We start from the raw sequence: 20,989 nt of genomic DNA on the forward strand, positions 1-20,989 counted from the left end.
GAGGTCGAAAAATATACACCAATAGTAACAAGAGAATTTGAACATTGAATTAGGCTGAAAGCAAATAACTTCCATTCATTTGGTTTGTAAAGTTTTATTCTATCCCGATTTAGAATGGAATAGAAAATATCTAAATCCTTCAAAATTTCTAAAATCTAATTTTTATATACTTTTAATATTAAAAATTTTATTTCTATTTCAAAATCAATTATGAACCAATGGATCGGAAGATATATAGTCATTTTGATTTTCATTTCAATCCATTTCGATTTTCATTTCCTATCATAAACCAAACATATTTTTATAATAATCTTAAAATTAACTACTACTTATCAAATGGACTTAAATATATGTTGTTTAAAATAAAAATTTCCTGGCATTGAAATCTTGTATTAGCCGATGAAATTGCTGAGATATAGAAAATCGATATATGGTTTATAGCAAATTTTGGCCTGAGCTCGACTGACATAAGAGCAGTGGTGTGGAGATGGACCACTTCGACATGGTGTAAGGAGATTAGTTTCAAACAAAAGGGACCATTGCCATAGTTTTTGTGTTCAAATTACTTAAAGAAGTGGCTTGGTGCTTGCCCTAAGAGTGGTCCTCTAGTTTTCGGCTAATTTGATGATTTGCTCGTTATGTTGATGGTTGCCTACATGAATAGGAGAGAGAGGAGATTCATGGCCCCTCATAGAAGATAATTTTTAAAAGAACCAAACCTTTTTATTTCTTTTGACAAATGAAGCTTGTTAAGCCAAACCAAGATTCTATTCATTTTTTTCAAAATCAAAATGTCTTGGAGCTTAGCTTATTGACGAGTTGAATTTAAAAGATATTTGTAGTTGATTGGTTGCTTGAGCCAATCGCAACTACTCATGAATAACTAGGTTCATTTGCAGTGGAGAAGCATGTCATAAATACTCCCTAACTCTTCCTGCATTAGTAAATACTTGCCCCGCCCCCAACAGAAAAAAAGAAAATTCTTTCAATTTCTATTTCTTCGACCATTGTTTTTTTTTTTTTGCAAACTATCTCTAACAACCATTTCCTTTCTATCTCTTTAATCGCTCCGCATAGTTTTTTATCTCGAAAACGTTTATATTCATCATGGAAAATATTGAAATCCTTACTTTATGCCTTGTGACGTGCATTGCCCATGTTTTTGGCTTGTCCTCAATTAGTGAGGAGAGAATTTCATGTAATTAATAAAGTTGAACTTCATTAGGAGGGATTGTTGGACTTTCCAAATGAAAAATTTTTTGATCTTTTAACTAATGAAGTCCAAAATCAAACATATTATGGGCTACTTGCCATGAGGAAGCTCAATAATTTCATGGGGATGTTCCTTGTTGTAGATTTACAATTGATCATTTAGAATCCATAGATGAAATTTGTAATTAATTATTGAGAAAAAAATGGATTTTTACACTCTCAATATGAAGTTGCATGCCAAATTTCCTAGCTAGAACTCAACTTCAATGCCACCCAAGCAGCAAGACAGAGTTTGATCTAGAGAAGTTGCTCCCATCAGCCTAAAAAGGGCTATTAATTAGTAATCTTTGAATCAACAAGTTATTTAGAATTCTGCATGTGTGTTACTGTCTACTAAATGGTTGCTGCACAATTGGAAAAGAACATTACAAACATATACGAGTGTAAAATTACATCATCTCAGACACCTTCAATTTAAAATCATCTCATCAATAGGTTAAATGAATCTGATGAAAGGAGATATATTTGCTTCTATTCAGTCTTTTATTCTTGGTTGTGGACCTTCACTGAGCTCATGTTTATCATCAATAGACCACATAAAGATGAATGGCTTGTTATGTCTCGAAGGACCAAGATGGATTCCCATATAAATAATTTGATGGGTATTTTTCAATTATGATGTCATGATTCCGACTCTCAAAAAGGTGAACTGATATTATGGAAAAAAATCCAGTGCCAAATGATACTAAATTCTGAATTGGTTGATTTCTTATTTCATCTCATCTCATATCATCTATTTATTAAGAAAAAAATATTTTTATGATTTTACATTAATTTTCTAAGAATATAAGGATATACATGTAAATAGTAAATTTATGAGAGTCTATGTACAATTTTGGATATTTATAAGACTACATGCATGATTTAAGAGTATTTATAAAGGTGATTTTTTTATTTTTATTTTCCAGAAAAGGGATTGTATTCTTAGTAGAGATTAAATCTTAGGTATTAGTGGTGCAAGCGTGAAGAGGTGGCTTCCATATTTTAGCAAATGACATCAGCTGCAATAAAAAACCCATAATTAGAAGAACCAATTACCAAAATGAAATAATTTGAGAATATAGGTGCAGATCTAAAGTAACTGGTTTGAAATAAGAATTACACCAGCTCAAAACCAAGAATGCCCCTGGCTAAGAAAAAACTATGGTTATCTCTTAGGACAAGCTTATGCTCAATATCCCATTCATCACAGGCTAGAACAACCATGGAAGACATGTATATTAGAATTGGTGTATACAATGAAAAAAATTGATTGGTATTGTAATCGGAATCTATATTGCCATGTATCCTCGGTGGATATGTAATCATCAACTAAAGATAATATGCAAGTTATTTTTTTTTTCCATTTTAAAAAAGCTGTGCTTAATAAGTATAAATGAATCTACACTTAGTATGAACTGGACTCTATAAGCTATCATAACATAGCAAGTGTTAAGTAGAGTGGCACAACACAACAAAAGAAAGTGTATGTGAGAGGTCGGTAAGGATATTTCCTAAGAATCAAGGTCAGGAATTCGATAGAGCAGCAATTTAGATAATAGTCCTTGAGGAAACATATATACCTCAACCATCTTAGTAGTTGCAAGTAGACATAGTCCCAAGCTTCTGAAAATGCCATTGCATTATTTTTTTTCTCAAAAGGAGGGGAGTATGGTGTGTAAACTGGATTTTTCCTAGGCATTTGATAGAATTGACCCTTTCTACCTCATCAAAGTTTTCTTTATCAGAAAGTTTCCTCCTTGATGATTGTGAGAACCGGTCTTGTTAGACCTGGCTCAGCTTGAAGTTGGCAACTGTTGCCAACTTCACTGGAATTGAGGAAAAAAAAAAAAACGTGTTGGGGAAGGTGGGGATGACTCCAATTGAAACAGGAACTTATGTTCCTGTTAATTCGTGGCTGAGGGAGAGAATAAGGACCATGAGTGTTCTGATAGAATTCGTACGTCAATAAGGAAGAGTTTGGATTGAGGAAAAATTGAACCTATCTCTTCCTATGTTTTTGCTATATAAACCCTCCATCTCTTGATCAGTTTCCATCATCAAATCCTCCATCATCTCTCTCCTCCTTCCTCCCCATCTCCGACGGCCATTGTACTATCTTGCCAAAGCAGTGCTACCTCCCACCTTCTTTTAAAACTCTATTTTTTTCTTTTTCCTAAATCATCAACTCCTGCTCTAGGAGTCTTTAGGTGAGATACTGCCAGAATCTGCCCCATCGACTGCTGTCATCGCCGCCGCCACTAGGGGTGAGCAAAAATTGAACCTGAACTAATCAAACCGATGAAACCGAACCAAACCATAGATTTGGTTTGGTTGAAACTTTTATTCGGTTTGGTTTGGTTGGTTTTTGACATATAAAAAATAGATTTAGATTGATTCAGGTTTGTTAGTAAATAAAATCGTTCTCAAATCGAACCGAACCAGCTTTAATAAAATGACGTCATTTTGATTAGCTTATTGTTTATGTTGGAATATTAATATATTAGAAAATAATTCTGAATTTATAGTATTATTTATCAATTTGATTTTATGTTGATTAGCCATAAACCCTAAGTGACTTACTGGATTGTTTATTTTTTTTAAATATGTTGGAGATCTTTATCTTAATCCTTAATGATGGTGTTTGTTTAAAAATTTTATTTTATTAGGTGATAATATTTTATGTTAATTTAAATTATTTTACTTGATAAATTCTCTTGATGGTACTTTTATGTGAAAAAAAATAAGTCTACATAAATTATAAAATAATAATAATAATAATAATAATAATAGTATAAATCGGTAAACCAAACCAAATCAGATCGTTTAAATCATGTTGATTTGGTTTGATTTCAATCTTTTATTGGTCCAGTTTGGTTTCTAAAAATGCCAAACCATTTAGGACTGATTCGGCTTAGGTTTAAGAATGAAACTGGTCAAAATTGGACCATGCTCACTCCTAGCTGCCACCATCTCTAGTAAGCTTTTCTTCTTCTTTCTTTCCAGCCCTAGATATCATTACCATAATAGGTTGGGTAGTGCCCCTTTTTCCTTTTTGATCCTCTATTGCCGTCGATTGGACCGTCACCCCTCGACATCACTATATGTGCCAGCTCGTTGGCCATTCTGACTGCATCATAGCCGACACCCTCCACCTTCCAGTCATCCCTCATGACAACCCAAGAAGCCATGACATTGGCTAAGGAAGAAAGAAAGAGAAATGGAAAAAAAAAAGAAAGAGAGAGAGAGGGACTCAATTTATTTGTAAACCTGAACTATTGATTAGACCCAATTGAATTTAGGTCAAATCAATCCATATCGATCTGACCCATAAATCAACCCAATTCTGATCTAGATCGAGGCTAGACTGAGATCCTCTTTCTTCTTTCATCTATTTTTTTCTTAATTGAAGATTAATGATCCTGATAATTTATTTGATCAGAGTCTTCATTGTCGAAGAGTACTGGATCTGAGGATCAGGCCACATGTCGAAAATCATGATTTTTGAATTCGATTGATTGTAAATTATTTCTTATCTCTGAATTTATTTTTATATATATTTATATATTTAAAAATTTGATTTTTATATATAAATATTAAAAAATTATTGAAATTCGAAGTTATGTATTTATTTATGAAAAATACTTTATAAAATTGGATCAAGTATAGTGTCACCTTATATGATTATAAATTTGAAAGGAGATGATTTTTTTATTTTAATATTACATAATTTCTGAAAAAATTTATACATGTTCATCTTTGTATGAATTTTTGAATAAAAATTATTTTGTTGCTATTTTGATGGATGTGAAAATTTGAGTTGATCCTATTATAAAATTAAGGTTTATGAGAAATTGGTTATGATGAAAGTATGAGAAAAATTCTCTAATTTGATTATGATTCAGACCTAAACAACGGGACTGATCATTGGCCACATATTAGAAGCATATTTCTTCCAGACCTAGTTAGTCGGGGTTGATCGCTGGTTGAGCTAATTCTTTTAGGCTTAGCCAGTTGGGGCAAATTACTGACATATGCTGATGCATCGCATGTATATTTCAGAAGTAGTCTTTTTATCTTGTCACGGGGTTAATTGTAGCTGTTTGAATCAGATCTAATTTCTTTCGGATCTAACCAATTGGGACTGATTGTTGGCATACGGTGATGCATCACGTATTTATTGTTTAGGGGCTAGTTTCTCTTGGGCCTTGTCATAGGACTGAACGTGGCCGTAGTCACCAAAAATTGAGAAAAGATTTTTGGATATTTATTAATATGCATGGCATATTTTAGAAGAAAATTATCTTATTACATATTACTGTTATATTGTTATATTTTTGAAAACTAGTTATGCTCGATCCCTCAGAGATATTGATAATTTACTGAGTTTGTAAAGCTCACCCTCCTTTTTTTTTTTAGATCTAGAAGATTCTATGGGGCTTGAAATCGAGTAATGAAGAGTATAAAATCATAGAGAATATTTGCTTAATTTATTTTGAAAAAAATATTGATCTTGATTATGATGAGATATTGATGAACTATAGTTTATTTGAATCAATTAAAAGTATGATTTAAGATAATATTTTTGAATGTGAAGGTTAGCTTTGTATATTCTTTAAGACCTTATCTTAAGGAGTGTGCAGCCATCACATGTCCAATCTGGATACTGAATTCAAGACGTAATAGAGTGGTATCAAAGCTTATGTTAAAGATGATAAGACTTAGATTAGTGAGAGTGGAATAGAATTAGGATCTTGATTGATTATCATAAAATAATTATGGATGTTTAAAGCTGATTGAATTATTACACAATATCTAAATTTCTTTATGGATATAAATTATGATCCTTAAGATTAAAACATAGAAGACTGACACAGATTAAATTTTGAGGAAGTCATCAAGGTTACATAAATAATATAGGAGAAAGTATATATTTTGAGTAATATAAATTAATTGTATTATGTTACATTAGCATTGAATTTATTTTGATAATTTAATATGATATGATAGAAATCTTGAATCTATTGAAAGTCATCTTAAGTTAGAGGACTATAATTGTTTTGTTGATAAAAATAATATAAAGTTGGTAATCAAATAGTCATGGCAAGATTTGACTAAGTAATGGAAGGACATTTTATAAATAGTTATTAAGAATAATTTCTTATATTTGATGTTATGAGTGGATCTTTTAAAGTTGATTCACTTTGCTAATTATGATGCTCTAGCAAGTTACAGATTATGATGGATGAGTTAGGAGTTGATTGTTCTTAAAAGAGAGAGATTGATTTTAAATCATCTAATTGAATTGTCAAGGTCAACCAGAGTTCGCTTGACTTAAATCAAGATTTAGAAGTTAATATCTTGATTAAACAATGGTATGAATATAATAATTATCTCGAGATATAATTATGATTTAATATACTTGACAATAAAATCTTTGCTTGGACTTTATAGAATTTTAAACCTAGAATCATTAAAAAATTTTGGAGAATGTTAATCAAAGTTGCACAGTGGAAATATGGTGGTTTGGTCATTTAAAATTTATCAAAAGTATTGATTGTGGTTTGAAATATATTATGATAGAAGATATGATTCTCCAAAAAAAAAATTATTCATAAAGGAAATGTTGGTACTATAGATTCTTAGACTAGTCATGGAATGGCTATATTGATTATGCTAAGGAAGGTTTTGACCACCTTATATATAGGATTAGTTGATTACTAATTGAATTGGGTCTATTTATGAAGTATTTGAATAAATCTAATGTGATTTGTTCCTCCTTATAATCTCAACTCAAACATAGAAATCATGATATCGATATTTTACCTTCTTATATTTAATTTCTATGATTCAATTTTGAGATCATTTCTATAACCATAACGAACTATTGTTGCCTGAAGACATTTCTACATAATCATGATCACCTTAACAGCAATTGGATTATTCGATTTTAGTCAAGATTGGTCATTACCTTTTTAGGAATGAAAATTTTATTATAGTATTTGTGTCAAATTCATTTCAAGATCTATTCCAAGCACAATTGATTTTAATAATCGATCTTGCTGTAAGATTTTTGCATTCAATTGATCCCAACTTAATCATAAATGAACATACATTCATATCAAGATGATGATCTCAATCTCAGAGTCTTGGTTGCTTAATTAGTACTAATCTTATTAGTCCATATCTTAATTCTAACTATGATTAAAAATTTTTGATCTGGTAATCACATTGATTTCGATTGAGGAGATATGGGGTCTTTACTTTGATATCCGAAATTGATATGGAGGTAGTGAAGTATTCTTAAGAAGAGTCTATACTTTGGTATGAAAATCTACATGAGCATTGTGGTTGATCCGAAAGGTCGGATTTGCTTGCAAGTATTATAATAATATGATCATGTATCCAGTTTGAAAAAAATGCCAAGCATGGGCAAAGTGGTACATGAGAGTTTTGGGCTAAGCATTTTCACTTTAGAAGACCTAGATTTCTCAAATTTTAAGGATGAAATTTTTTTTAAGAGGAGAGAATGTGAGAACTTATCTTGTTAGACCCAGCTCAACTTGAAGTCGGCAACCCTTGCCGACTTCACTAGAACTGAAAATAAAAAAAAAATATGCAGGGGGGGGGCGCGGGGAAGAAGATGACTTCGATTGAAACAGGAAACTATGTTCCCTGTTAATTCATGACTGTGGGAGAGGATAAGAACCATGAGTGTTCCGACATGATTTGTGCACCGATAAAGAAGAGTTTGGATTGATCACGCCGGTGAGATTCAAGAAAAAATTAAACCTATCTCTTCCTATCTTTTTTCCATATAAACTCTCTACCTCTCGATCGATTTCCATCGCCAAATCCTCCATCGCCTCTCTCCTCCTTCCCCCATCTCCGGTGGCCATTATACTATCTTGCCAATGCGGTGCCACCTCCCACCTCTCTCTAAAATCCTATTTTTTTTCTTTCCTAAACCGTTAACCCCTGCTCCAAGAGTCTTCGAGTGAGATACTACCAGAATCTACCCTGCCGGCTGTTGTCATCACTGACGCCACCATCACTAGTAAGCTTTCCTTCCTCTTCTTCCTTTCCAGCCCTAGGTATCATCACCATAGTAGGTTGGGCAGTGCCCCTTTTTTCTTTTTGATCTCCTATCATGTCGGTTGGACCGTCACCCCTCGACATCACTGTGCCAGCCCATTAGCCATTCTGGCCGCATCACAGCCAACACCCTCCACCCTCCAGTTGTCCCTCATGACACCCCAAGAAGCCGTGGGTTCGGCTAAGGAAGAAAGAAAGAGAAATGGAAAAAAAAAAGAAAGAGAGAGGAAGAGAGAGAGAAAGGGACAATTTATTTGCAAACCTAACCTATTGATTAGAACCAATTGAGTTTAGGTCAAATCAATCCGTGTCAATCTGACCCATGGATCAACCCAATTTTGATCTAGACCGAGGCTAGATTGAGATTCTCTTTCTTCTTTCATCTAATTTCTTCTTAACTAAAGATTAATGGCTCTGATAATTTATTTAATCAGAGCCTTCATTGCTGAAGAGTATCGAATCTGAGGATAAGACCATATGTTGAAAATCGTAACTTTTAGATTTTATTAACTGTAAATTTTTTTTATCTCTGAATTTATTTTTATATATATTTATTTATTTCAAAATTAGATTTTTATATATAAATATTTAAAAATTATTAAAATATGAAATTATGTATTTATTTATGAAAAATATTTTACAAAATTGGATCAAGTATAGTATCACCTTGCCTAATTATAAAATTTGAAAGAAGATAATTTTTTTATTTTAATATTGCATGATTTTTTGAAAAAAAATTATACATGTTCATCTTTGCATGAATTTTTGAATAAAAATTATTTTGTTGCTGTTTGATAGATGTAAAAATTTGAGTTGATATTATTATGAAATTAAGTATGATTATTTATGAGAAATTAGTTATAATAAAATTACGAGAAAAACTCTCTAGTTTGACTATGATCTGGATCTAGCCAAAGGGACTGATATTGGCTACACATCAGAAATATATTTCTTCTGTGCCTAGCCAGTCAGAGCTGATCGCTGATAGAGCTAGTTCTTTCAAACCTAGCTAGTTGAGACTGATCACTAGCACATGCTAATACATCACATATATATTTCAAAACTAGTCTTTTTGCCTTATCATGGGATTAATCATGGCGTATGAATCAGAGCTAGTTTTTTTGAGTCTAGTCAGTCGGAGTTGATCGTTAGCACACAGTGATGCATACATATTTATTATTTAGGGACTAGTCTCTCTCAAATTTGTTACAGGACTGATCGTAGCTATAGTCACCAAAGATTGAGAGAAGATTTTTGGATATTTATTAATATGTATGGTATATTTTGAAAAAAAAATTATCTTATTATATATTATTGTTATATTGTTATATTTTTAAAAATTAGTTATGTTTGATCCCTCAGAGATATTGGCAACCTACTGAATCCATAAAGTTTATCCTCTTTTTCTTTTTTTTCAGATTTAGAAGATTCTATGAGGCTTGAAATTGAGCAGTGAGGAGCATAGAATCTTAGAGGATCTTTACTTAATTTATTTTTTTAAAAAATATTGATCTTGATTATGATGAGATATTGTTGACTATAATTTATTTGAATCAATAAAAAGTATGATTTAAAATAATATTTTAAATGTGAAGGTAGGTCTTGCATCTTATTTAGGACCTTATCCTAAGGAGTGTGCAGCCATCATGTGCCCAATCCGGATACTAAATTCGAGGCATGATAATGATTGATTGAATTAAAAATATTCTGATGTCTAATAAAGTTGCTGTGAATATCAATGGAGAATTGGGGAGTTGGATTTTGTGTTGGCATAGGCTTAGACAGAGAGATCCACTGTCATCTTTTTTGTTCATTATTATGGTGGATCCCCTATGCTGCCTTCTAAATCATATAGCTTCAGATAAATCTTTGAGGGGTTAGGTAGCCCATGGATTTGTGGTGGCACCAAGATACTTCAATATGCAAATGACATGCTTATTTTTGCTAAAGGTAGAAAGGAATTCATGATAGTATTTAAAATTATTCTCCATAGTTTTAAGCTGGCATCGGATCTTTCAACTAATTAGTACAAGAGTTTCATCTCCCCTATTAGCCACATTGATGATAATGTTGAGGCTTATGCTAGGTGGCTCAACTACTCTCTCTTCTTTGCCTCTAAAATATTTGGGGTTACCACCTTGTGGTAAAAAGCTTTTGAGGAATGATTGACTATTGCTTCTTCAAAAATTTAAATAGAAATTAGCAGCTTGAAAAGAAAAAATATCTATTTTTTGGAGGAAAACTAATTCTTGTTAATTATGTTCTTACAGCCCTCTCTCTCTATTACATGTCTTTATTCAAATTGCCTATATAGGTTGTGAGAAAAATTGATAAGTTTAGGAGATCCTTTTTATAGAATGCAGATAAGATGGTTAATGAAGTATCTTGTAAAGTTATTTGGAACACTATGTATCTTTAAAAATATCAGAGAGGATTAGGGGGATTGGACATCAATCAGGTCGATCAATCCCTTCTTACCACATGGGGATGGAGATATCTAAATCAAGGTCTAGGTTTGGAGAAGACAAGTGCACTTTGCATATCATAAAAAGGTGAAAATATCAATGTCTTGAAAATCAAGAAGGAAATGTTCTAGTATTTGAAAGGATATCATTAATGCTCTGCTTGTAGTTTGGAACCGATCAAGATTTTACTTCGATAATGGGAAGGATATTCTTTTTTGGAAGGACATTTAGGTTTTTTGATGCTCCTCTATAGACTATATCCCAAATCTATTCGTCATCAGTAGGAAAAATAATGGAGTGATTGTTGATTTTTGTAAATTTAGATCTTTGAGTTGGAGACTCAAAAGGTCCAAGCTCTCTTCGTTGTAGATCCAAATGGAATTTGATTGTCTCCTTTACATCCTTACTTTTGTCAATCTAAATTAGGATTACCATCATGTCACTTGGGAACTAGGTGGAAAAGGTTCCTTCTCTCCTATGTCTTATTACCACTCCATCAATTCAAGAGGGGTGAAATGCAAGTTTGCTAAATCTGTGTGGGCTCTTCCTATCCTACTCAAAGTTAGATATTTATTGTGGCACTGTTGGAAGCAAAAACTATATATTAGATAGTTGCTTCAGAAAAAAATTGGTAAGCATTTGGGAGGCAGTACCCTTTGTGGTTATGGGATGAAAAATATTGATCATATCTTTTTTTCATTTCAGTGCTTCTCCAATATTTGGATGAATATTTGTTTTTATCTTGAATTTTACATTCTCAAACTTCTTTCACTGATCTTTGTATGAGGTGGAGAAAGAACATTTTTTCAATAGCAGCTTAGCCAATCATCCTTCTACTCTTGATTGCAATCATTTGAAATTGCTGGAAAGAATGCAATAAGAGGATCTTCTTAAACAAGTTCTTTTTAGCCGATTCTATTGACATACAGAGGCCCGAAACATTTATTGAGTGGTCTTTTTTGTGCCACTAGAAGTTGCTTTCTAAATTTTATAGAATTTGGAATAAAATTAGAATTTTTACTTCGTCTCTTCGGAGACTAGAATAACATCTTGTTTGATTGGATGCTTCAAGATTCAGCTTCTCATCTTTTGGGATCTCATTTTGCTGGCGTTATTCTTTATCGAGTTGAATGAGGACAGTGGATTTAAATATAATGTAGCCAAGCTTGAACTAGAGGATGAAGGTGGAAGGCAAGGATGGAAGGCTGCCAGTGTGGGAGAAAATGGAGGATGGCTCGGAGGATAAGGATAGGAAAAGTTTGGTAACACATCTAAACTTAGTGTACAATGCTTGCTGGCAATGAAAGGAAAATAAGAGAGAGGACATCGAGTAGCAAATAGAACATTCTTTTGCTTCATCTTTCTTCACTTGAATCCATTATTGGATTATGTATTGCCACTACAAAAATTCATCCTTTTAGTGGCAACTTTTTCGTGGCAGCTACCTAAACTTGTCACTAATGCTGTGCTTTTTATGATGACTATTGAAATTTGTTACTAATATTATTTTTTTTATGGTGGCAATTTTTCTCACTATAAAATATCTAGTATCTGTGGTGACTACAGATATAGTCACAAAAAAGGCTGCCACTAATACCTCATTCTTATTAGTAGATAAAAAAATTTAGTGCCCAAATTACTTTTAGTAATGAATAAAAGAGGACGCTACTAATAGTACTGCTTTTCAATGATGGTTTAATTTATTGTCACTAATAGTTATCATAGTAGTGATGGTAATTACACTATAACAAAACATGTTATTAGCGACGAAAGGTTTTCGTCGCTAATAACAGATTTTCGTCGCTAATAGATATTAGCGATGAAAATTTCATTGCTAATTTTTCATCGTCAATAATTCCATCGTTGATAATATTTTATCATATAAAAAAAATTTCATCGCTAATAAAAGATATTTGCGACGAATATTTTTCATCATTAAAAATAAAAGATGAAAAAATATAATCGTAAAAAAAGGTATTTGCGATAAATTATACCGTCACTAATAAATAAAAAATTAATAACGATAAAAATATTTTCATCACTATTAATTCCAAAGTTTTAGCGACTAAAAATTTACATCACAAAAAAATATTTTTTACAACAAAAAAGTTTCATCGCTATTAATTTAATTAAAAAAAATTTTAAAAATAAAATTGAATAATATTAGTGATGAAAAATTACATCATAAATAATTTAATTTACAATGAACATTTACGACACTAATAATTATTTACGATGAAAAATTTTTCATCGCTGTTAATTATATATTTATTAAAAAATTAAATTATGTTAGTAAAATATTTTTTATAATGAATCTTTCATCGTGAAAAATTTTATCACTAATAATTTAGTCATATTTTTTAAAAAAATTTATGAATATATATTTTTAATTTATATGTATAATATTTTTATAAATTAAAAAATAAAAATAAAAAATTTACACCATAAATTGATAAATAAATTTTATTATTTTATTATATTAAATTAAAATTATAAAAAAATTGAAATAAAAAAAAGTACATCAATAAGCTATCAAATATCGATATTTGGAGAACGAGCTGGGGATGGAGAGCGTCCGATGGAGCTCAGACCGGTCTGCTGCTGCCTTATTAGCTATATCGTCTGCTCCATCTACGCCATTCGCTCCATCATCTGAATCTGGAGCTGCTGATACTCGTCGATGCATGCAGCCAACTCCTGAGCTCGATACTCAGCCTGCTGTCGATCCACGATAGCTTGCTGTAAATCTTCGATAGCCTGCCTCTGCACTCCGTCAGCCGAGTCTTACACGCAAAATAGATGTCAGTCCTAGATGAACGTGAGAATGAGGGAGCAGTGATCCCATACCCTAGATCCCTAATATAACAGAGTCTCGTACCGAGCACCTGATCCAGATCTCATCATCTGTGGGTGCGATCGAGCCCTCAGAGATAGGCTAGGATTTCATGTCTGTCATATGATCCTAAAAACTAAAATTAGAGTTATTTTAATTTTTTAATAAAAATTAAATTATAAATAAAAAAATAATTGAAAAAATTTACAAAGAGCTCCTAGCTCCCCGTCGTCCACTCTTCCGACCATCGCTGGTGGGTCCACTGATAGACATCGATCCTACCAGAAAGCTCGCCACTCTCAGCATCTCTCTACAATTTGAGAATTAATTAAAAAAATTTAAATAACTAGAGAATTATATGCTAATTAAAAATTAAAAATTACCTACCATGTGCTCCATATGACGAGCAAACGATCTCGAACCCCTACAATGCGGCACGATCTGTCTCGCCCGATTCATCGTATTTTGGGTACATCATCTCTGTAAAATTACTAGTCAAATTAGTAGATAATAAATTTAATTTAAGAATAAATGATTCAGTCATTAAACTGTAAAAAAAAAGGTTTAAATGTATATCTTGATATGTCGGATCCTCGTACTGCCGGCATATGGCAGTCTAATCGTCCATAGTGATGTTGTCATAGGGCTGCTGCCGCGCTGCCTCCTCCCCATGATCCTGCACCACCCAGTACCAATGCTGATGCATATGATGGCGATAATCCTTGAAATGCAATGATAACTAAGTGTCGATGGCTCGCCTCACACGATCCTTCTCAAAATCAGCAATGTCGAATACACCCTGCCAATAACAAATATTAGAAGAATACTATACAAATTAAATATTCATAATATAATTTATTTTATCTATAAGTGAGTGTAGAAAATCTCTCTCTGAGCTAGTAGAATGTAACACCAATCGAAGAGCATCACGGGGGCATAACTGCAGCATATAATGCCCAGCTCTGTCTGCCATGGCTCACACCATCCTCTAATGGGTCTGGTGTAGCCGATCGGTATCTCGATCCGGAGATACTGTCTTGGGTGCTTGCGTCTCCAACGCTCCAGAGCGAGGTTCTTCGATGGACCTCGCCCTTGCCTCACCATCGATGAAGACTGACCTAAAATAACAATAAATAAATCATTAGTATGATCCAAATAAAAGAATCAAATTTTATTATATATAAAGTGTAATAATTAATACCACTGGGACCCACCTCACTGGGATCCAGTTCACTAGGACTTGCCTCATTAAGATCTGGCTCACTGGGACCTGCCAGTGCAGGACCCTCTGATAGTAGAGCTGGTGCGGCAACGGAGATCGGTGAAAGCGCCTAAATCTCCGAGGGTATCTGCGGGTAACTATGAACGCGAACGTCATCATCTGTCTCCTGGTGTCATATCTGTAGGAATTGAGATATAAATAAATATAATATTGAATAATAATAATAAAAATCAAATAATATTCTAATGAATACAATTATATCGCATACCATTATTCGAAGAAAAAATTAAACGAAGAATATAAATCTACTCATCAATATTCGTATCTTCCTCGATGTGTAGATCCTTGTCCGAATTACAGTAATCGATATATGTGTCGTCTTCTATCTCATCGTCATTTATGAACTAATCGTCGCCTTCTGACTCATCAAGATTAAATACAAAATCAGCTTTAATTTTGTTGGATGGGAGATCAATCCTATTCAAAGGTGCCGTTACAAGTTCTTCATCAATCAAAAACTCGACTAATGTTTGTTCTTCTTCCTGAAAAGCTTCCTCTTCATGTAAATCTGAATTTTCATCCATCTCTAATTGAATTGGTATGTCATATACGCTTCCAGATGTTATTTTTTGTATAACATACCAATTACCTCGATACTTTAGATCCTTTGAATATATTATTTGTTTTGCTTGAGTTGCTAATATATACGGCTCATTTTTATGAAAATTTCGGCAGCATCTCTCAATAGTTCTCCAAATATACGATATGGATATGATACCTATGCACCCTATCCACCATATATCCGGAGAACAATAAACAGATAACTACTGAATACCACATAATGAAATGAAATATTAACTATTAACAATAATAATATTATTACTTTTCCAAAAAGCCTGAATACGGGACATCCAAGTTTCCTACCCGCCCCATCCCAGCCCGACCCACCCCAGCCTGGCCCGGACCCCACCTGACCCGGGCCCGACCCGCACCAACCTAGCCCGACCTAGCCCGACTGAAAAATGACAGGCCTAGACCCGAACCTGGCCCAACCCTGTAGGCCCCGACCCGCCATCCCTGTCCCAGGCCCCGGCCCGCCATCCTCGGCCCACCGTCCCCGTCCCTATCCCCAACCCGAACCCCCCTCCCAAAAAAAAACCAAACTCACCTCGACGATGGCCCAAGAACGAATGGCGAGGGCAACGGCTATGGGGATGGCGACGGTGACGGCGGACCAAACAACGATAGCGGCCGATGAGAGGGAGAAATGCGGATGCAGGGGGGGAGCACGAGAGAAGCTGCAGAGCCGGAGTGAGGGGGCAACTCGGAAGAAAATGAGTTTCAGATGGGACATGAAGGGACGTGTGGTATTAGCGACAAAATTTTTCATCACTAATAAAAAATATTCATCGCTAATAATTTAAACAAAAAAAAATTTACCACGAAACAAAGCTTTTTCATCACTAATAAAATTATGAGCGATGAAAAATTTTTCGTCGCTAATAGTTCCCATCAAAAAAAATTTTCACTAAAAAATATTATTTTTTTCAAAAATATTATTTACGATGAAAATAATTTTTGTCGCTAATAATTTTTAACGATAGAAATTACCGTCGCTAATAGTTTTCGCCAAAAATTTTTCGATAAAAAAGTTATTTACAATGATAATTTTCTTTGTTAAATACTTATTAGCGATGAAAATTATTTTTCATCGCTAATAATTATTAAAAATTATTTCTCATTTTTGTAAAAAATTTATGTTAAATTTTTTATTTTTAAAAAAAATTAACGTAAATTATTAATATCCACCTAGACCAAAGAAATAAAGTTCTAAGTTGGTTTCAAAATTTTCAAAATTTTCAAAATTTTTTTAAAAATAAAGAAATAAAGTTTTAATTTAAAAGTCTTTTTGAAAGGAGAATGGTGAGGCCGACTTGAAATGGGCCTGGAGTGCAACAAATAATGTGCCTCTTAATTACATACTTGGTTGATGAAAGCAGGCTGCCTAGCTCGCGTTGTCCTCTTCTCAATCTCAGTAGCTCAAAAGTATATTCTTAAAGAATTTATTTTTCGATAACTAAGACCGACTAATTATAAATTATGATACATAAATGGTGCTCTCCAGGAAGCACTTCCTCTTGGTGCTGAAGTTCTAAGTTTGATCATAGAGTATGACCACTCTATCTCAAATAAATAAATAAATAGATATAATATTAATTTGGGGTTGAAAATATGATTTATTACTCATAATTTTTATTCGAAGCTCTATAATCTTAATTTTCAATAGCCATTAGATTTTTAGATGATTAATAATATTTTATTTTTAATTGATTATTGTCATTATTATAAATTTAAGTTATTGGTGCAAATAGTACAATAACGATGTCACCATCAAGGTTTAAATTATGGGCCTTCCTTGGGTGAAGAGATGCTAAGCAAATGTACTAAAATTGATTAACAATAAGAGTTTATATATACTTATCATTATTGGTTTTATTAGTGGTACCTCAGAAACTATGGTTGTCGTTCCAAACTAATATGGAGCCCAGTATGATCTTCTCTACTCTGATAAATCATATGGGTCTTTTATGATGTTGATGTTAGTATAACAATAATTTACTAACTTAAGTCTGACAAAGAAGAACAATATCTAATATTTTTGCTTTTTACATATATATGCAATCTGATAATGTCATGGCATCGATTAGAAGAGTATGCTATTAAATTTTTAAAATTTTTAAACTATTAGCGATGAAAATTTTCGTCGTTAAAAAGATTTTTAGCGATGAAAAATTGCTTTTCCATCGCTAATAGTCTAATTTTTGAAATTTTAAGCTTTTTTATTTTTTAAATATTAATGATGAAAAATATACATCGTAAATAACCAACAGTTTTGCAATGGTAATTCGATTTATCATCGTAAATAGTTGATTATTTATGATGAATATATTCCATCACCAATTATCTTTTATTTTTAAATTTTTAAAATAAATTTATTTACGATAGAATGTATCTTTCTGTCGTCAATATATAAATATTAGCGACGAAAACTTTTTATCATAAATATTCTGTAATTTTTAAATTTTTATTTTTTTTTAATTATTTATGATAAAAATAATTTATCATAAATAATAGCTTATTTGCAATAATTTTTTTTTAAGTCGCAAATACCTTACATTTTGAATTTTTAAATTTTTTTATTTTTCAACTATTGGCGACGAAAAATTTTTCGTCGTAAATTGTAATTTTTTGTGACGAAAAACTTTTTTTCCATCGTAAATATTTTAATTATCTACGATGTTTATAGTTTCGTCGCAAATATCTACGACGTTTATAGCATCATCACCGATATTACAGTTATTAGTGGCAGCAAAATTCTAATGTCATAAATAATATGAGTATTTGTGGTAATATATTAAGCATCATCATTAATTATAAGGAAATTGAAAGCGATTTTGTTTCTTGCCACTAATATAATGCTTAGTAAGATTTTTTATCTTTATTTAAATGTAGAATAATTAAATATTATGAAAGCATTAATATTAATGATTGTTTCTTTAGGTGTATCTACTAGAAAGAAAATTTTATTTTCACACAGATAAGTAATGATCTGATCTAGAAGAAGGAAGATTTTTTTCAACTCATAAACTCTAATCTCGCAAAAGAAAATTAGAAGAAGAGAGGAATTGTAAAAGTAAAGCTTACGTGCCCTTTTTTATATTTATCTAAAACTAAGGTATACATCCTCTATTTATAATTTTAAAATTTATCTTTATATAATTTCGGTCGGATTTTTCTTTCTAGTTCTAAAACTCTTTTATCTAAAATAGATATATTTAATAGAAATAATTTGTAAAAAAAATTTTTCAAAAAGTAGATCTCAACTTTCACATCAATTTTGCATATTATCGCTTCACCGGATTTTTCTCAAATTGGAAACTATAGCTGATGTAGGAGGAGAAGGATGGTTCAGAGGATAAAGATAGGAAAAATTTGGTAACATATCTAAACTTAGTGCAAAAATTTTTATGAGAAATCAAAGGAAAATAAGAGAGAGGACATTGAGTGGCAAAGAGGACTTCCTTTTGCTTCACCTTCGCTCATGCAAATCCATCATTGGATCATCCGCTGCACAGCTCTCAAAGTCCTACATGTGCATAGATCTCAAATCACCCACTGGGTGATCCAATGGTGGATTGCTATGAAGATAGGTGAATAGTCTTTCGTGCTAGAGATACAGCCCCTGTCCATCGACCGAGGGGGGGGGGTCCGAGAGGGTTCCGGTGTAGCATTTATACACAGAGGGAATCAAGGAATTTGGTTTTGTATTCCATTCTAGTGGTGATTCATTGCAGGATATAGCCATTTTAGAGAGCCAATTAGCTGCTTGATTGGCCTCTCTATACATGAGTAACTTTTACCTTAGGAAAATCTCCAAAAAGTGAAGAACAATTCGTATAAGATAATTAATGAGTGCAAGGAGATGTTGATAATTAATTTGGTTGATGACAACTGAGTCCTCCTCCCAAATGCCTTTGTCTCTAGAATACTTAATTGCAAATACAACCTGCTTGTAACCAGGTCCAGAGTTGCACTACTCATGAGGAAGAACAATGGTCTTGGATCTCTTTGCTCACTCCACCTCTAATCAACTTTTATAAAATAATTTTATTAAATTGGGATGGATCCATGCACATTTCCTCCATTGATGCCCCAATGTTCTCATGTGCCTAGTTAAGATTCTAAATCTCATCAAATTCAATTAGAAACACCATGATTGGTTTGTGGTTAGCTCCAAAAGAACTTGTACTGTGGTATCCTCTCGTCTACAAATACCATAAGCTGGATCCCTCTGATATCATTTTTAATGATAGTAAACATTACACATAAATGCTAGCAAGAAAATATTGTTTGGGTTCCTGGATCCTTGGCTTAGTATTCCTTGATCCTTGACCAAGGATTCGAATATAGGACATTCACAAATTCTCAAGGGACGTTCGTTATTGTTGCCCAGAGGGGACGGACATTTGGAAATTAGAAAAGGCAAATGCTCCCAGCTGTGCATCACATGCACCCAATTTACATAGATACAGGTATGCCCTTTGGACTAAAACTGACATCCATGTTGGTAACAGAAAATGAGATATCCTTTGACACAATATAAGTCTATAAAGGTATCTTAACTTTTTGGCTGCATATATAAGTGAAAGGTGCTTGTTCGTTTGGAGGGGGGGGGGGCATTCCCCCTAGCCGAACGTAGTTTGCTAGTGAGCGCAAGCATTAGCATATCATTGAGACGAGCCTTTCTATGCCATTTCATTTTGGGGTTCAGACCGGCTGCGATGCTCTTTTCCTCTCTAACCACTATACATCGCTAACATCAGGAAATAGGACAATAGCGAGTTCGCTTCTTCTCCATCAAGCACGGAAGTTTAGGGACAACAGTAGGTCAGTGGCTATAATAATAATAATAATAATAAAAAAAAAACATATATATATATATATATATATATATATGCGCACGTGTGTGTACTGCGAAGGGCTTTTAAGTCCCTAGCTGTGCGATTTAACATGGACAATTTTGATTTATTCACCAGCAACTGTTATATCTCGTTATGTGCATGGTGGGTATGGTAATCACAACACATTATTATGTTGTTCAGTCTTATTACCATCACTATGGGGCTTTGCAATGAATTTACATTCTACCCAATTCTCTATGCGCACAAGAACACATGATTCTGTAGTTTGATCTATATTGGGATTCTTATCAGTTTCTTCTTAGTCTACCTTTGCTTCAACTTCGAAATTCTCCAGGGGGCTCTGATTTTTGCTCTCCACTATTTTTCGTCTTCTCACAATAAGTTGCAGGTCTACTCGAAGGAAAGGAGACAACCCCTTCAAAACTTGTAGAGCTACTGCATGTTCCAGGTCCTAAACGAAGAACAATCGCATCACACAAATCCAAGTACTCTGTTCTTTCTCTTACTAATCAAATGGAGGAGTTGGCAGGTTGCATCGAACCTTTGTTCATACTTCAAGGTCATCTGGGCGCTTTATTCAATAACCTTAAGCTTGTGCACAACCTGAGATTGGATTCCTGGCCGTAAGACTGCTAGTAAC

This window comes from Elaeis guineensis, chromosome 5 (assembly GCF_000442705.2).
Source record: "Elaeis guineensis isolate ETL-2024a chromosome 5, EG11, whole genome shotgun sequence".
NCBI classification, from domain to species: Eukaryota; Viridiplantae; Streptophyta; class Magnoliopsida; order Arecales; family Arecaceae; genus Elaeis; species Elaeis guineensis.